Source organism: Salvelinus fontinalis, chromosome 14, assembly GCF_029448725.1.
Source record: "Salvelinus fontinalis isolate EN_2023a chromosome 14, ASM2944872v1, whole genome shotgun sequence".
Taxonomy (NCBI): domain Eukaryota; kingdom Metazoa; phylum Chordata; class Actinopteri; order Salmoniformes; family Salmonidae; genus Salvelinus; species Salvelinus fontinalis.
The window spans coordinates 3,902,176-3,916,333 of record NC_074678.1 but is presented as its reverse complement, the minus strand read 5'-3'; the positions used below and the strand labels follow the sequence as shown (position 1 = coordinate 3,916,333).

At 44.6% G+C, this 14,158-nt stretch overlaps 1 protein-coding gene across 2 annotated transcripts in view; it reads left to right on the top strand.

The window, feature by feature from the left end:
* The window catches only part of LOC129869413 (rho guanine nucleotide exchange factor 18-like), a 129,738-nt gene that overhangs the window by 40,685 nt on the left and 74,895 nt on the right, over window positions 1-14,158 (top strand). The window lies entirely within an intron of this gene.

Below are 14,158 nucleotides of genomic sequence, written 5' to 3'. Positions count from 1 at the left end.
AATATTGTGTAACTAATCACCGAAAAATGACTATAGAGGGCAGTGTCTGTCAGGAGTTTCCTGTTTATTGTCCCAGCTCTACTCTGTAGTTATAGGCTCTATACAGCACTGTTCTATGTTACCGGTAGTAGTTATAGGCTCTATACATCACTGTTCTATGTCAGCTGTACTAGTTATAGGCTCTATACATCACTGTTCTATGTCAGCTGTACTAGTTATAGGCTCTATACAGCACTGTTCTATGTCAGCTGTACTAGTTATAGGCTCTATACAGCACTGTTCTATGTCAGCTGTACTAGTTATAGGCTCTATACAGCACTGTTCTATGTCAGCTGTACTAGTTATAGGCTCTATACAGCACTGTTCTATGTCAGCTGTACTAGTTATAGGCTCTATACAGCACGGTTCTATGTCAGCTTAGTTATAGGCTCTATACAGCACTGTTCTATGTCAGCTGTACTAGTTATAGGCTCTATACAGCACTGTTCTATGTCAGCTGTACTAGTTATAGGCTCTATACAGCACTGTTCTATGTCAGCTGTACTAGTTATAGGCTCTATACAGCACGGTTCTATGTCAGCTTAGTTATAGGCTCTATACATCACTGTTCTATGTCAGCTGTACTAGTTATAGGCTCTATACAGCACTGTTCTATGTCAGCTGTACTAGTTATAGGCTCTATACAGCACTGTTCTATGTCAGCTGTACTAGTTATAGGCTCTATACAGCACTGTTCTATGTCAGCTGTACTAGTTATAGGCTCTATACAGCACTGTTCTATGTCAGCTGTACTAGTTATAGGCTCTATACAGCACTGTTCTATGTCAGCTGTACTAGTTATAGGCTCTATACAGCACTGTTCTATGTCAGCTGTGCTAGTTACAGGCTCTATACAGCACTGATTTATGTCACCGGTAGTAGTTATAGGCTCTATACATCACTGTTCTATGTCAGCTGTACTAGTTATAGGCTCTATACATCACTGTTCTATGTCAGCTGTACTAGTTATAGGCTCTATACATCACTGTTCTATGTCAGCTGTACTAGTTATAGGCTCTATACAGCACTGTTCTATGTCAGCTGTACTAGTTATAGGCTCTATACAGCACTGTTCTATGTCAGCTGTACTAGTTATAGGCTCTATACAGCACGGTTCTATGTCAGCTTAGTTATAGGCTCTATACAGCACTGTTCTATGTCAGCTGTACTAGTTATAGGCTCTATACAGCACTGTTCTATGTCAGCTGTACTAGTTATAGGCTCTATACAGCACTGTTCTATGTCAGCTGTACTAGTTATAGGCTCTATACAGCACGGTTCTATGTCAGCTTAGTTATAGGCTCTATACATCACTGTTCTATGTCAGCTGTACTAGTTATAGGCTCTATACAGCACTGTTCTATGTCAGCTGTACTAGTTATAGGCTCTATACAGCACTGTTCTATGTCAGCTGTACTAGTTATAGGCTCTATACAGCACTGTTCTATGTCAGCTGTACTAGTTATAGGCTCTATACAGCACTGTTCTATGTCAGCTGTACTAGTTATAGGCTCTATACAGCACTGTTCTATGTCAGCTGTACTAGTTATAGGCTCTATACAGCACTGTTCTATGTCAGCTGTGCTAGTTACAGGCTCTATACAGCACTGATTTATGTCACCGGTAGTAGTTATAGGCTCTATACATCACTGTTCTATGTCAGCTGTACTAGTTATAGGCTCTATACATCACTGTTCTATGTCAGCTGTACTAGTTATAGGCTCTATACATCACTGTTCTATGTCAGCTGTACTAGTTATAGGCTCTATACAGCACTGTTCTATGTCAGCTGTACTAGTTATAGGCTCTATACAGCACTGTTCTATGTCAGCTGTACTAGTTATAGGCTCTATACAGCACTGTTCTATGTCACCGGTAGTAGTTATAGGTTCTATACATCATTGTTCTATGTCACCGGTAGTAGTTATAGGCTCTATACAGCACTGTTCTAGATCACCTTAATTAATGTCAAATAGTGGAGCTGCCTAGGATGTCTTTGTATTTGGTTGTGTCTGAATACCCATACTTGTAGGCGAAAAACTGTTTTATATCAAATTAAATGTAAAAAAACGTAGTGTGCTTTAAATGACAGGATGTCATAGTTATTTAGTCTTTTCATCTGGTAGAATTCGCTGCCCACTATTGATGAAGCGTCTGATATTACGAGACCCACGTGTGTCTGACAACAGCTGATAATCAGAAACTGATGGAATGGCGGCACGCAATGCAGTTGCACAATAGATCAGGCATTCTCAGTAGGATGAGCCGAGGATGCTGCTGTTTGTTGCTTACTGCGGTCGTTTTTACTTAACAGTACTTCCTAAATAGTACACAGTATGCAGTTTAAATTAGTAGTAGGAAAGCCATATTTTTTTACACTTTTTTTACCACTTGAAACAAATAATTTTCTCAACTTTAAAGTTTATTGGTCGTGTTCACAGTTTAGCAGGTGTTATAGTGGGTGCAGCAAAATGCTTATGTTACTAGCGCCTAACAATGCAGTAAAATGTCAAACAATATGTCAGGGGGGAAATATATATATATATATATATATATATATATATATATATATATATTTATATATTTATATATTTATATATTTATATATTTATATATTTATATATATATATTTATATATATATTTATATATATATTTATATATATATTTATATATATATATTTATATATATATATATATATATATATTTATATATTTATATATTTATATATATATTTATATATTTATACATTTACATTTACATTTAAGTCATTTAGCAGACGCTCTTATCCAGAGCGACTTACAAATTGGTGCATTCACCTAATGACATCCAGTGGAACAGCCACTTTACAATAGTGCATCTAAATCTTTTAAGGGGGGGGGGGGGCAGAAGGATTGCTTTATCCTATCCTAGGTATTCCTTGAAGAGGTGGGGTTTCAGGTGTCTCCGGAAGGTGGTGATTGACTCCGCTGTCCTGGCGTCGTGAGGGAGTTTGTTCCACCATTGGGGTGCCAGAGCAGCGAACAGTTTTGACTGGGCTGAGCGGGAACTGTACTCCCTCAGTGGTAGGGAGGCGAGCAGGCCAGAGGTGGATGAACGCAGTGCCCTTGTTTGGGTGTAGGGCCTGATCAGAGCCTGAAGGTACTGAGGTGCCGTTCCCCTCACAGCTCCGTAGGCAAGCACCATGGTCTTGTAGCGGATGCGAGCTTCAACTGGAAGCCAGTGGAGAGAGCGGAGGAGCGGGGTGACGTGAGAGAACTTGGGAAGGTTGAACACCAGACGGGCTGCGGCGTTCTGGATGAGTTGTAGGGGTTTGATGGCACAGGCAGGGAGCCTTATATATATATATATTTATATATTTATATATTTATATATATATATATTTATATATATATTTATATTTATATATATATTTATATATATATATAAATATATTTATATATTTATACACAAAAATGACAATAAATCTAGAACGGAGGGACGACTCCGATTTAATAACCCAAATAGCACTGTAGCAGTAATCAAGTGGAATATAAATACTTTTTACTCGACTGACTCTGTTCCTATGGGGAGATTTTGTTGCAGTGTCATGTACACGTTTTAAATACAAAACAAATTCACAATACAACTTTCATAACAGTTACATAGCAATAAAACTTTTTGTTTTAAAGACTAGCCTACTGGTCTTACTGGGTGGATAGGAACATTAGCCTGCTGGTCTTACTGAGTGGATAGGAACATTAGCCTGCTGGCCTTACTGAGTGGATAGGAACATTAGCCTACTGGTCTTACTGGGTGGATAGGAACATTAGCCTGCTGGTCTTACTGAGTGGATAGGAACATTAGCCTGCTGGTCTTACTGAGTCTATAGGAACATTAGCCTGCTGGTCTTACTGGGTCTATAGGAACATTAGCCTGCTGTTCTTACTGAGTCTATAGGAACATTAGCCTGCTGGTCTTACTGGGTGGATAGGAACATTAGCCTGCTGGCCTTACTGAGTCTATAGGAACATTAGCCTGCTGGTCTTACTGGGTCTATAGGAACATTAGCCTGCTGGTCTTACTGAGTCTATAGGAACATTAGCCTGCTGGTCTTACTGAGTCTATAGGAACATTAGCCTGCTGTTCTTACTGAGTCTATAGGAACATTAGCCTGCTGTTCTTACTGAGTGGATAGGAACATTAGCCTGCTGGTCTTACTGAGTGGATAGGAACATTAGCCTGCTGGTCTTACTGAGTCTATAGGAACATTAGCCTGCTGTTCTTACTGAGTCTATAGGAACATTAGCCTGCTGGTCTTACTGAGTGGATAGGAACATTAGCCTGCTGGCCTTACTGAGTGTATAGGAACATTAGCCTGCTGGTCTTACTGAGTGGATAGGAACATTAGCCTGCTGGTCTTACTGAGTCGATAGGAACATTAGCCTGCTGGTCTTACTGAGTGGATAGGAACATTAGCCTGCTGGTCTTACTGGGTGGATAGGAACATTAGCCTGCTGGCCTGACTGAGTGGATAGGAACATTAGCCTGCTGGTCTTACTGAGTGGATAGGAACATTAGCCTGCTGGCCTTACTGAGTGGATAGGAACATTAGCCTGCTGGTCTTACTGAGTGGATAGGAACATTAGCCTGCTGGTCTTACTGAGTGGATAGGAACATTAGCCTGCTGGTCTTACTGAGTCTATAGGAACATTAGCCTGCTGGCCTGACTGAGTGGATAGGAACATTAGCCTGCTGGACTTACTGAGTGGATAGGAACATTAGCCTGCTGGTCTTACTGGGTCTATAGGAACATTAGCCTGCTGGTCTTACTGAGTGGATAGGAACATTAGCCTGCTGGTCTTACTGAGTCTATAGGAACATTAGCCTGCTGGCCTTACTGAGTGGATAGGAACATTAGCCTGCTGGTCTTACTGAGTCTATAGGAACATTAGCCTGCTGGCCTTACTGAGTCTATAGGAACATTAGCCTGCTGGCCTTACTGAGTGGATAGGAACATTAGCCTGCTGGCCTTACTGAGTCTATAGGAACATTATCCTGCAGGTCTTACTGAGTGGATAGGAACATTAGCCTGCTGGTCTTACTGAGTCTATAGGAACATTAGCCTGCTGGCCTTACTGAGTGGATAGGAACATTAGCCTGCTGGTCTTACTGAGTCTATAGGAACATTAGCCTGCTGGCCTTACTGAGTGGATAGGAACATTAGCCTGCTGGTCTTACTGAGTCTATAGGAACATTAGCCTGCTGGCCTTACTGAGTGGATAGGAACATTAGCCTGCTGGCCTTACTGAGTGGATAGGAACATTAGCCTGCTGGTCTTACTGAGTCTATAGGAACATTAGCCTGCTGGCCTTACTGAGTCTATAGGAACATTAGCCTGCTGGTCTTACTGGGTCTATAGGAACATTAGCCTGCTGGTCTTACTGAGTCTATAGGAACATTAGCCTGCTGGTCTTACTGAGTCTATAGGAACATTAGCCTGCTGGTCTTACTGAGTCTATAGGAACATTAGCCTGCTGTTCTTACTGAGTCTATAGGAACATTAGCCTGCTGGTCTTACTGAGTGGATAGGAACATTAGCCTGCTGGTCTTACTGGGTGGATAGGAACATTAGCCTGCTGGCCTGACTGAGTGGATAGGAACATTAGCCTGCTGGTCTTACTGAGTGGATAGGAACATTAGCCTGCTGGCCTTACTGAGTGGATAGGAACATTAGCCTGCTGGTCTTACTGAGTGGATAGGAACATTAGCCTGCTGGTCTTACTGAGTGGATAGGAACATTAGCCTGCTGGTCTTACTGAGTCTATAGGAACATTAGCCTGCTGGCCTGACTGAGTGGATAGGAACATTAGCCTGCTGGACTTACTGAGTGGATAGGAACATTAGCCTGCTGGTCTTACTGGGTCTATAGGAACATTAGCCTGCTGGTCTTACTGAGTGGATAGGAACATTAGCCTGCTGGTCTTACTGAGTCTATAGGAACATTAGCCTGCTGGCCTTACTGAGTGGATAGGAACATTAGCCTGCTGGTCTTACTGAGTCTATAGGAACATTAGCCTGCTGGCCTTACTGAGTCTATAGGAACATTAGCCTGCTGGCCTTACTGAGTGGATAGGAACATTAGCCTGCTGGTCTTACTGAGTCTATAGGAACATTAGCCTGCTGGCCTTACTGAGTCTATAGGAACATTAGCCTGCTGGTCTTACTGAGTGGATAGGAACATTAGACTGCTGGCCTTACTGAGTCTATAGGAACATTAGCCTGCTGGTCTTACTGAGTCTATAGGAACATTAGCCTGCTGGCCTTACTGAGTCTATAGGAACATTAGCCTGCTGGCCTTACTGAGTCTATAGGAACATTAGCCTGCTGGTCTTACTGAGTGGATAGGAACATTCGCCTGCTGGTCTTACTGAGTGGATAGGAACATTAGCCTGCTGGCCTTACTGAGTGGATAGGAACATTAGCCTGCTGGTCTTACTGAGTCTATAGGAACATTAGCCTGCTGGCCTTACTGAGTCTATAGGAACATTAGCCTGCTGGTCTTACTGAGTGGATAGGAACATTAGCCTGCTGGTCTTACTGAGTCTATAGGAACATTAGTCTGCTGGTCTTACTGAGTGGATAGGAACATTAGCCTGCTGGTCTTACTGAGTCTATAGGAACATTAGCCTGCTGGCCTTACTGAGTCTATAGGAACATTAGCCTGCTGGTCTTACTGAGTGGATAGGAACATTAGCCTGCTGGTCTTACTGGGTGGTTAGGAACATTAGCCTGCTGGTCTTACTGGGTCGATGAGAACATTAGCCTGCTGGTCTTACTGAGTCTATAGGAACATTAGCCTGCTGGCCTTACTGGGTGGATAGGATCATTAGCCTGCTGGTCTTACTGAGTCTATAGGAACATTAGCCTGCTGGTCTTACTGAGTCTATAGGAACATTAGCCTGCTGGTCTTACTGAGTGGATAGGAACATTAGCCTGCTGGTCTTACTGAGTGGATAGGAACATTAGCCTGCTGGTCTTACTGAGTGGATAGGAACATTAGCCTGCTGGTCTTATTGAGTCTATAGGAACATTAGCCTGCTGGCCTTACTGAGTCTATAGGAACATTAGCCTGCTGGCCTTACTGAGCCTATAGGAACATTAGCCTGCTGGCCTTACTGAGTGTATAGGAACATTAGCCTGCTGGTCTTACTGAGTGGATAGGAACATTAGCCTGCTGGCCTTACTGAGTGTATAGGAACATTAGCCTGCTGGTCTTACTGAGTGGATAGGAACATTAGCCTGCTGGTCTTACTGGGTGGATAGGAACATTAGCCTACTGGTCTTACTGGGTGGATAGGAACATTAGCCTGCTGGTCTTACTGATTGGATAGGAACATTAGCCTGCTGTCCTTACTGAGTGGATAGGAACATTAGCCTGCTGGTCTTACTGAGTCTATAGGAACATTAGCCTGCTGGCCTTACTGAGTCTATAGGAACATTAGCCTGCTGGTCTTACTGAGTGGATAGGAACATTAGCCTGCTGGTCTTACTGAGTGGATAGGAACATTAGCCTGCTGGTCTTACTGAGTCTATAGGAACATTAGCCTGCTGGCCTTACTGAGTCTATAGGAACATTAGCCTGCTGGCCTTACTGAGTCTATAGGAACATTAGCCTGCTGGTCTTACTGAGTGGATAGGAACATTAGCCTGCTGGTCTTACTGAGTGGATAGGAACATTAGCCTGCTGGTCTTACTGAGTCTATAGGAACATTAGCCTGCTGGCCTTACTGAGTCTATAGGAACATTAGCCTGCTGGTCTTACTGGGTGGATAGGAACATTAGCCTGCTGGTCTTACTGAGTGGATAGGAACATTAGCCTGCTGGTCTTACTGGGTGGATAGGAACATTTGCCTGCTGGTCTTACTGAGTCTATAGGAACATTAGCCTGCTGGTCTTACTGAGTCTATAGGAACATTAGCCTGCTGGCCTTACTGAGTCTATAGGAACATTAGCCTGCTGGTCTTACTGGGTCTATAGGAACATTAGCCTGCTGGTCTTACTGAGTCTATAGGAACATTAGCCTGCTGGCCTTACTGAGTCTATAGGAACATTAGCCTGCTGGTCTTACTGAGTGGATAGGAACATTAGCCTGCTGGTCTTACTGAGTCTATAGGAACATTAGCCTGCTGGCATTACTGAGTCTATAGGAACATTAGCCTGCTGGTCTTACTGAGTGGATAGGAACATTAGCCTGCTGGTCTTACTGAGTTGATAGGAACATTAGCCTGCTGGTCTTACTGAGTCTATAGGAATATTAGCCTGCTGGCCTTACTGAGTCTATAGGAACATTAGCCTGCTGGCCTTACTGAGTCTATAGGAACATTAGCCTGCTGGTCTTACTGAGTGGATAGGAACATTAGCCTGCTGGCCTTACTGAGTCTATAGGAACATTAGCCTGCTGGTCTTACTGAGTCTATAGGAACATTAGCCTGCTGGTCTTACTGAGTCTATAGGAACATTATCCTGCTGGTCTTACTGAGTCTATAGGAACATTAGCCTGCTGGCCTTACTGAGTCTATAGGAACATTAGCCTGCTGGCCTTACTGAGTGGATAGGAACATTAGCCTGCTGGTCTTACTGAGTGGATAGGAACATTAGCCTGCTGGCCTTACTGAGTCTATAGGAACATTAGCCTGCTGGTCTTACTGAGTGGATAGGAACATTAGCCTGCTGGCCTTACTGAGTGGATAGGAACATTAGCCTGCTGGTCTTACTGAGTCTATAGGAACATTAGCCTGCTGGCCTTACTGAGTGGATAGGAACATTAGCCTGCTGGTCTTACTGAGTGGATAGGAACATTAGCCTGCTGGCCTTACTGAGTCTATAGGAACATTAGCCTGCTGGTCTTACTGAGTGGATAGGAACATTAGCCTGCTGGACTTACTGAGTGGATGGGAACATTAGCCTGCTGGTCTTACTGAGTCTATAGGAACATTAGCCTGCTGGTCTTACTGAGTGGATAGGAACATTAGCCTGCTGGACTTACTGAGTGGATAGGAACATTAGCCTGCTGGTCTTACTGAGTCTATAGGAACATTAGACTGCTGGACTTACTGAGTGGATAGGAACATTAGCCTGCTGGTCTTACTGAGTGGATAGGAACATTAGCCTGCTGGTCTTACTGAGTCTATAGGAACATTAGCCTGCTGGTCTTACTGAGTCTATAGGAACATTAGCCTGCTGGTCTTACTGAGTCTATAGGAACATTATCCTGCTGGCCTTACTGAGTCTATAGGAACATTAGCCTGCTGGCCTTACTGAGTCTATAGGAACATTAGCCTGCTGGTCTTACTGAGTCTATAGGAACATTAGCCTGCTGGTCTGACTGAGTCTATAGGAACATTAGCCTGCTGGTCTTACTGAGTCTATAGGAACATTAGCCTGCTGGACTTACTGAGTGGATAGGAACATTAGCCTGCTGGACTTACTGGGTGGATAGGAACATTAGCCTGCTGGTCTTACTGAGTCTATAGGAACATTAGCCTGCTGGACTTACTGAGTCTATAGGAACATTAGACTGCTGGACTTACTGAGTGGATAGGAACATTAGCCTGCTGGTCTTACTGAGTCGATAGGAACATTAGCCTGCTGGTCTTACTGAGTCGATAGGAACATTAGCCTGCTGGTCTTACTGAGTCTATAGGAACATTAGCCTGCTGGCCTTACTGAGTCTATAGGAACATTAGCCTGCTGTTCTTACTGAGTCTATAGGAACATTAGCCTGCTGGTCTTACTGAGTGGATAGGAACATTATCCTGCAGGTCTTACTGAGTGGATAGGAACATTAGCCTGCTGGTCTTACTGGGTCTATAGGAACATTAGCCTGCTGGTCTTACTGAGTGGATAGGAACATTAGCCTGCTGGTCTTACTGGGTCTATAGGAACATTAGCCTGCTGGCCTTACTGAGTGGATAGGAACATTAGCCTGCTGGTCTTACTGGGTGGATAGGAACATTAGCCTGCTGGTCTTACTGAGTCTATAGGAACATTAGCCTGCTGGCCTTACTGAGTCTATAGGAACATTAGCCTGCTGGTCTTACTGAGTCTATAGGAACATTAGCCTGCTGGTCTTACTGAGTCTATAGGAACATTAGCCTGCTGGTCTTACTGAGTCTATAGGAACATTAGCCTGCTGGTCTTACTGAGTCTATAGGAACATTAGCCTGCTGGTCTTACTGAGTCTATAGGAACATTAGCCTGCTGGTCTTACTGAGTCTATAGGAACATTAGCCTGCTGGTCTTACTGAGTGGATAGGAACATTAGCCTGCTGGTCTTACTGAGTGGATAGGAACATTAGCATGCTGGTCTTACTGGGTGGATAGGAACATTAGCCTGCTGGTCTTACTGAGTGGATAGGAACATTAGCCTGCTGGTCTTACTGGGTGGATAGGAACATTAGCCTGCTGGCCTTACTGAGTGTAGTGGGAACATTAGCCTGCTGACCTTACTGAGTCTATAGGAACATTAGCCTGCTGGTCTTACTGAGTCTATAGGAACATTAGCCTGCTGGTCTTACTGAGTCTATAGGAACATTAGCCTGCTGGCCTTACTGAGTGGATAGGAACATTATCCTGCAGGTCTTACTGAGTGGATAGGAACATTAGCCTGCTGGCCTTACTGAGTCAATAGGAACATTAGCCTGCTGGCCTTACTGAGTGGATAGGAACATTAGCCTGCTGGCCTTACTGAGTGGATAGGAACATTATCCTGCAGGTCTTACTGAGTGGATAGGAACATTAGCCTGCTGGCCTTACTGAGTGGATAGGAACATTAGCCTGCTGGTCTTACTGAGTCTATAGGAACATTAGCCTGCTGGCCTTACTGAGTCTATAGGAACATTAGCCTGCTGGTCTTACTGAGTGGATAGGAACATTTGCCTGCTGGTCTTACTGAGTCTATAGGAACATTAGCCTGCTGGTCTTACTGGGTCTATAGGAACATTAGCCTGCTGGCCTTACTGGGTGGATAGGAACATTAGCCTGCTGGTCTTACTGAGTGGATAGGAACATTAGCCTGCTGGTCTTACTGGGTGGATAGGAACATTAGCCTGCTGGTCTTACTGGGTGGATAGGAACATTAGCCTGCTGGTCTTACTGAGTGGATAGGAACATTAGCCTGCTGGCCTTACTGAGTGGATAGGAACATTAGCTTGCTGGTCTTAGTGGGTGGATATGAACATTAGCCTGCTGGCCTTACTGGGTGGATAGGAACATTAGCCTGCTGGTCTTACTGAGTGTATAGGAACATTAGCCTGCTGGTCTTACTGAGTCTATAGGAACATTAGCCTGCTGGTCTTACTGAGTGTATAGGAACATTAGCCTGCTGGTCTTACTGAGTCTATAGGAACATTAGCCTGCTGGTCTTACTGAGTGGATAGGAACATTAGCCTGCTGGTCTTACTGGGTGGATAGGAACATTAGCCTGCTGGCCTTACTGAGTGGATAGGAACATTAGCCTGCTGGCCTTACTGAGTCTATAGGAACATTAGCCTGCTGGCCTTACTGAGTGGATAGGAACATTAGCCTGCTGGTCTTACTGAGTGGATAGGAACATTAGCCTGCTGGCCTTACTGAGTGGATGGGAACATTAGCCTGCTGGCCTTACTGGGTGTAGTGGGAACATTAGCCTGCTGGTCTTACTGGGTCTATAGGAACATTAGCCTGCTGGCCTTACTGAGTTGATAGGAACATTAGCCTGCTGGTCTTACTGGGTCTATAGGAACATTAGCCTGCTGGTCTTACTGGGTCTATAGGAACATTAGCCTGCTGGCCTTACTGAGTTGATAGGAACATTAGCCTGCTGGTCTTACTGGGTCTATAGGAACATTAGCCTGCTGGTCTTACTGGGTCTATAGGAACATTAGCCTGCTGGCCTTACTGAGTCTATAGGAACATTAGCCTGCTGGCCTTACTGAGTGGATAGGAACATTAGCCTGCTGGCCTTACTGAGTGGATAGGAACATTAGCCTGCTGGCCTTACTGAGTGGATAGGAACATTAGCCTGCTGGTCTTACTGAGTCTATAGGAACATTAGCCTGCTGGTCTTACTGAGTCTATAGGAACATTAGCCTGCTGACCTTACTGAGTCTATAGGAACATTAGCCTGCTGGTCTTACTGAGTCTATAGGAACATTAGCCTGCTGACCTTACTGAGTCTATAGGAACATTAGCCTGCTGGCCTTACTGAGTCTATAGGAACATTAGCCTGCTGTCCTTACTGGGTCTATAGGAACATTAGCCTGCTGGTCTTACTGAGTCTATAGGAACATTAGCCTGCTGTCCTTACTGGGTCTATAGGAACATTAGCCTGCTGGCCTTACTGGGTGGATAGGAACATTAGCCTGCTGGCCTTACTGAGTGGATAGGAACATTAGCCTGCTGGCCTTACTGAGTGGATAGGAACATTAGCCTGCTGGCCTTACTGGGTGGATAGGAACATTAGCCTGCTGGTCTTACTGGGTCTATAGGAACATTAGCCTGCTGGCCTTACTGAGTCTATAGGAACATTAGCCTGCTGGCCTTACTGAGTGGATAGGAACATTAGCCTGCTGGCCTTACTGAGTGGATGGGAACATTAGCCTGCTGGTCTTACTGAGTCTATAGGAACATTAGCCTGCTGGCCTTACTGGGTGGATAGGAACATTAGCCTGCTGGTCTTACTGAGTCTATAGGAACATTAGCCTGCTGGCCTTACTGAGTCTATAGGAACATTAGCCTGCTGGCCTTACTGAGTGGATAGGAACATTAGCCTGCTGGCCTTACTGAGTGGATGGGAACATTTGCCTGCTGGTCTTACTGAGTCTATAGGAACATTAGCCTGCTGGCCTTACTGGGTCTATAGGAACATTAGCCTGCTGGCCTTACTGGGTGGATAGGAACATTAGCCTGCTAGTCTTACTGAGTCTATAGGAACATTAGCCTGCTGGCCTTACTTTGTCTATAGGAACATTAGCCTGCTGGCCTTACTGAGTCTATAGGAACATTAGCCTGCTGGCCTTACTGAGTGGATAGGAACATTAGCCTGCTGGTCTTACTGAGTCTATAGGAACATTAGCCTGCTGGTCTTACTGAGTGGATAGGAACATTAGCCTGCTGGCCTTACTGAGTGGATAGGAACATTAGCTTGCTGGTCTTACTGAGTCTATAGGAACATTAGACTGCTGGTCTTACTGAGTCTATAGGAACATTAGCCTGCTGGCCTTCCTGAGTCTATAGGAACATTAGCCTGCTGGCCTTACTGAGTGGATAGGAACATTAGCCTGCTGGTCTTACTGAGTCTATAGGAACATTAGCCTGCTGGTCTTACTGAGTGGATAGGAACATTAGCCTGCTGGCCTTACTGAGTGGATAGGAACATTAGCTTGCTGGTCTTACTGAGTCTATAGGAACATTAGACTGCTGGTCTTACTGAGTCTATAGGAACATTAGCCTGCTGGCCTTCCTGAGTCTATAGGAACATTAGCCTGCTGGTCTTACTGGGGGGATAGGAACATTAGCCTGCTGGTCTTACTGTGGGGATAGGAACATTTGCCTGCTGGTCTTACTGAGTGGATAGGAACATTAGCCTGCTGGCCTTACTGAGTGGATAGGAACATTAGCCTGCTGGCCTTACTGAGTGGATAGGAACATTAGCCTGCTGGTCTTACTGAGTCTATAGGAACATTAGCCTGCTGGCCTTACTGAGTGGATAGGAACATTAGCCTGCTGGCCTTACTGAGTGGATAGGAACATTAGCCTGCTGGCCTTACTGAGTGGATAGGAACATTAGCCTGCTGGCCTTACTGAGTGGATAGGAACATTAGCCTGCTGGCCTTACTGAGTGGATAGGAACATTAGCCTGCTGGTCTTACTGAGTCTATAGGAACATTAGCCTGCTGGCCTTACTGAGTCTATAGGAACATTAGCCTGCTGGCCTTACTGAGTCTATAGGAACATTAGACTGCTGGCCTTACTGGGTGGATAGGAACATTAGCCTGCTGGCCTTACTGAGTGGATAGGAACATTAGCCTGCTGGCCTTACTGAGTGGATAGGAACATTAGCCTGCTGGCCTTACTGAGTGGATAGGAACATTAGCCTG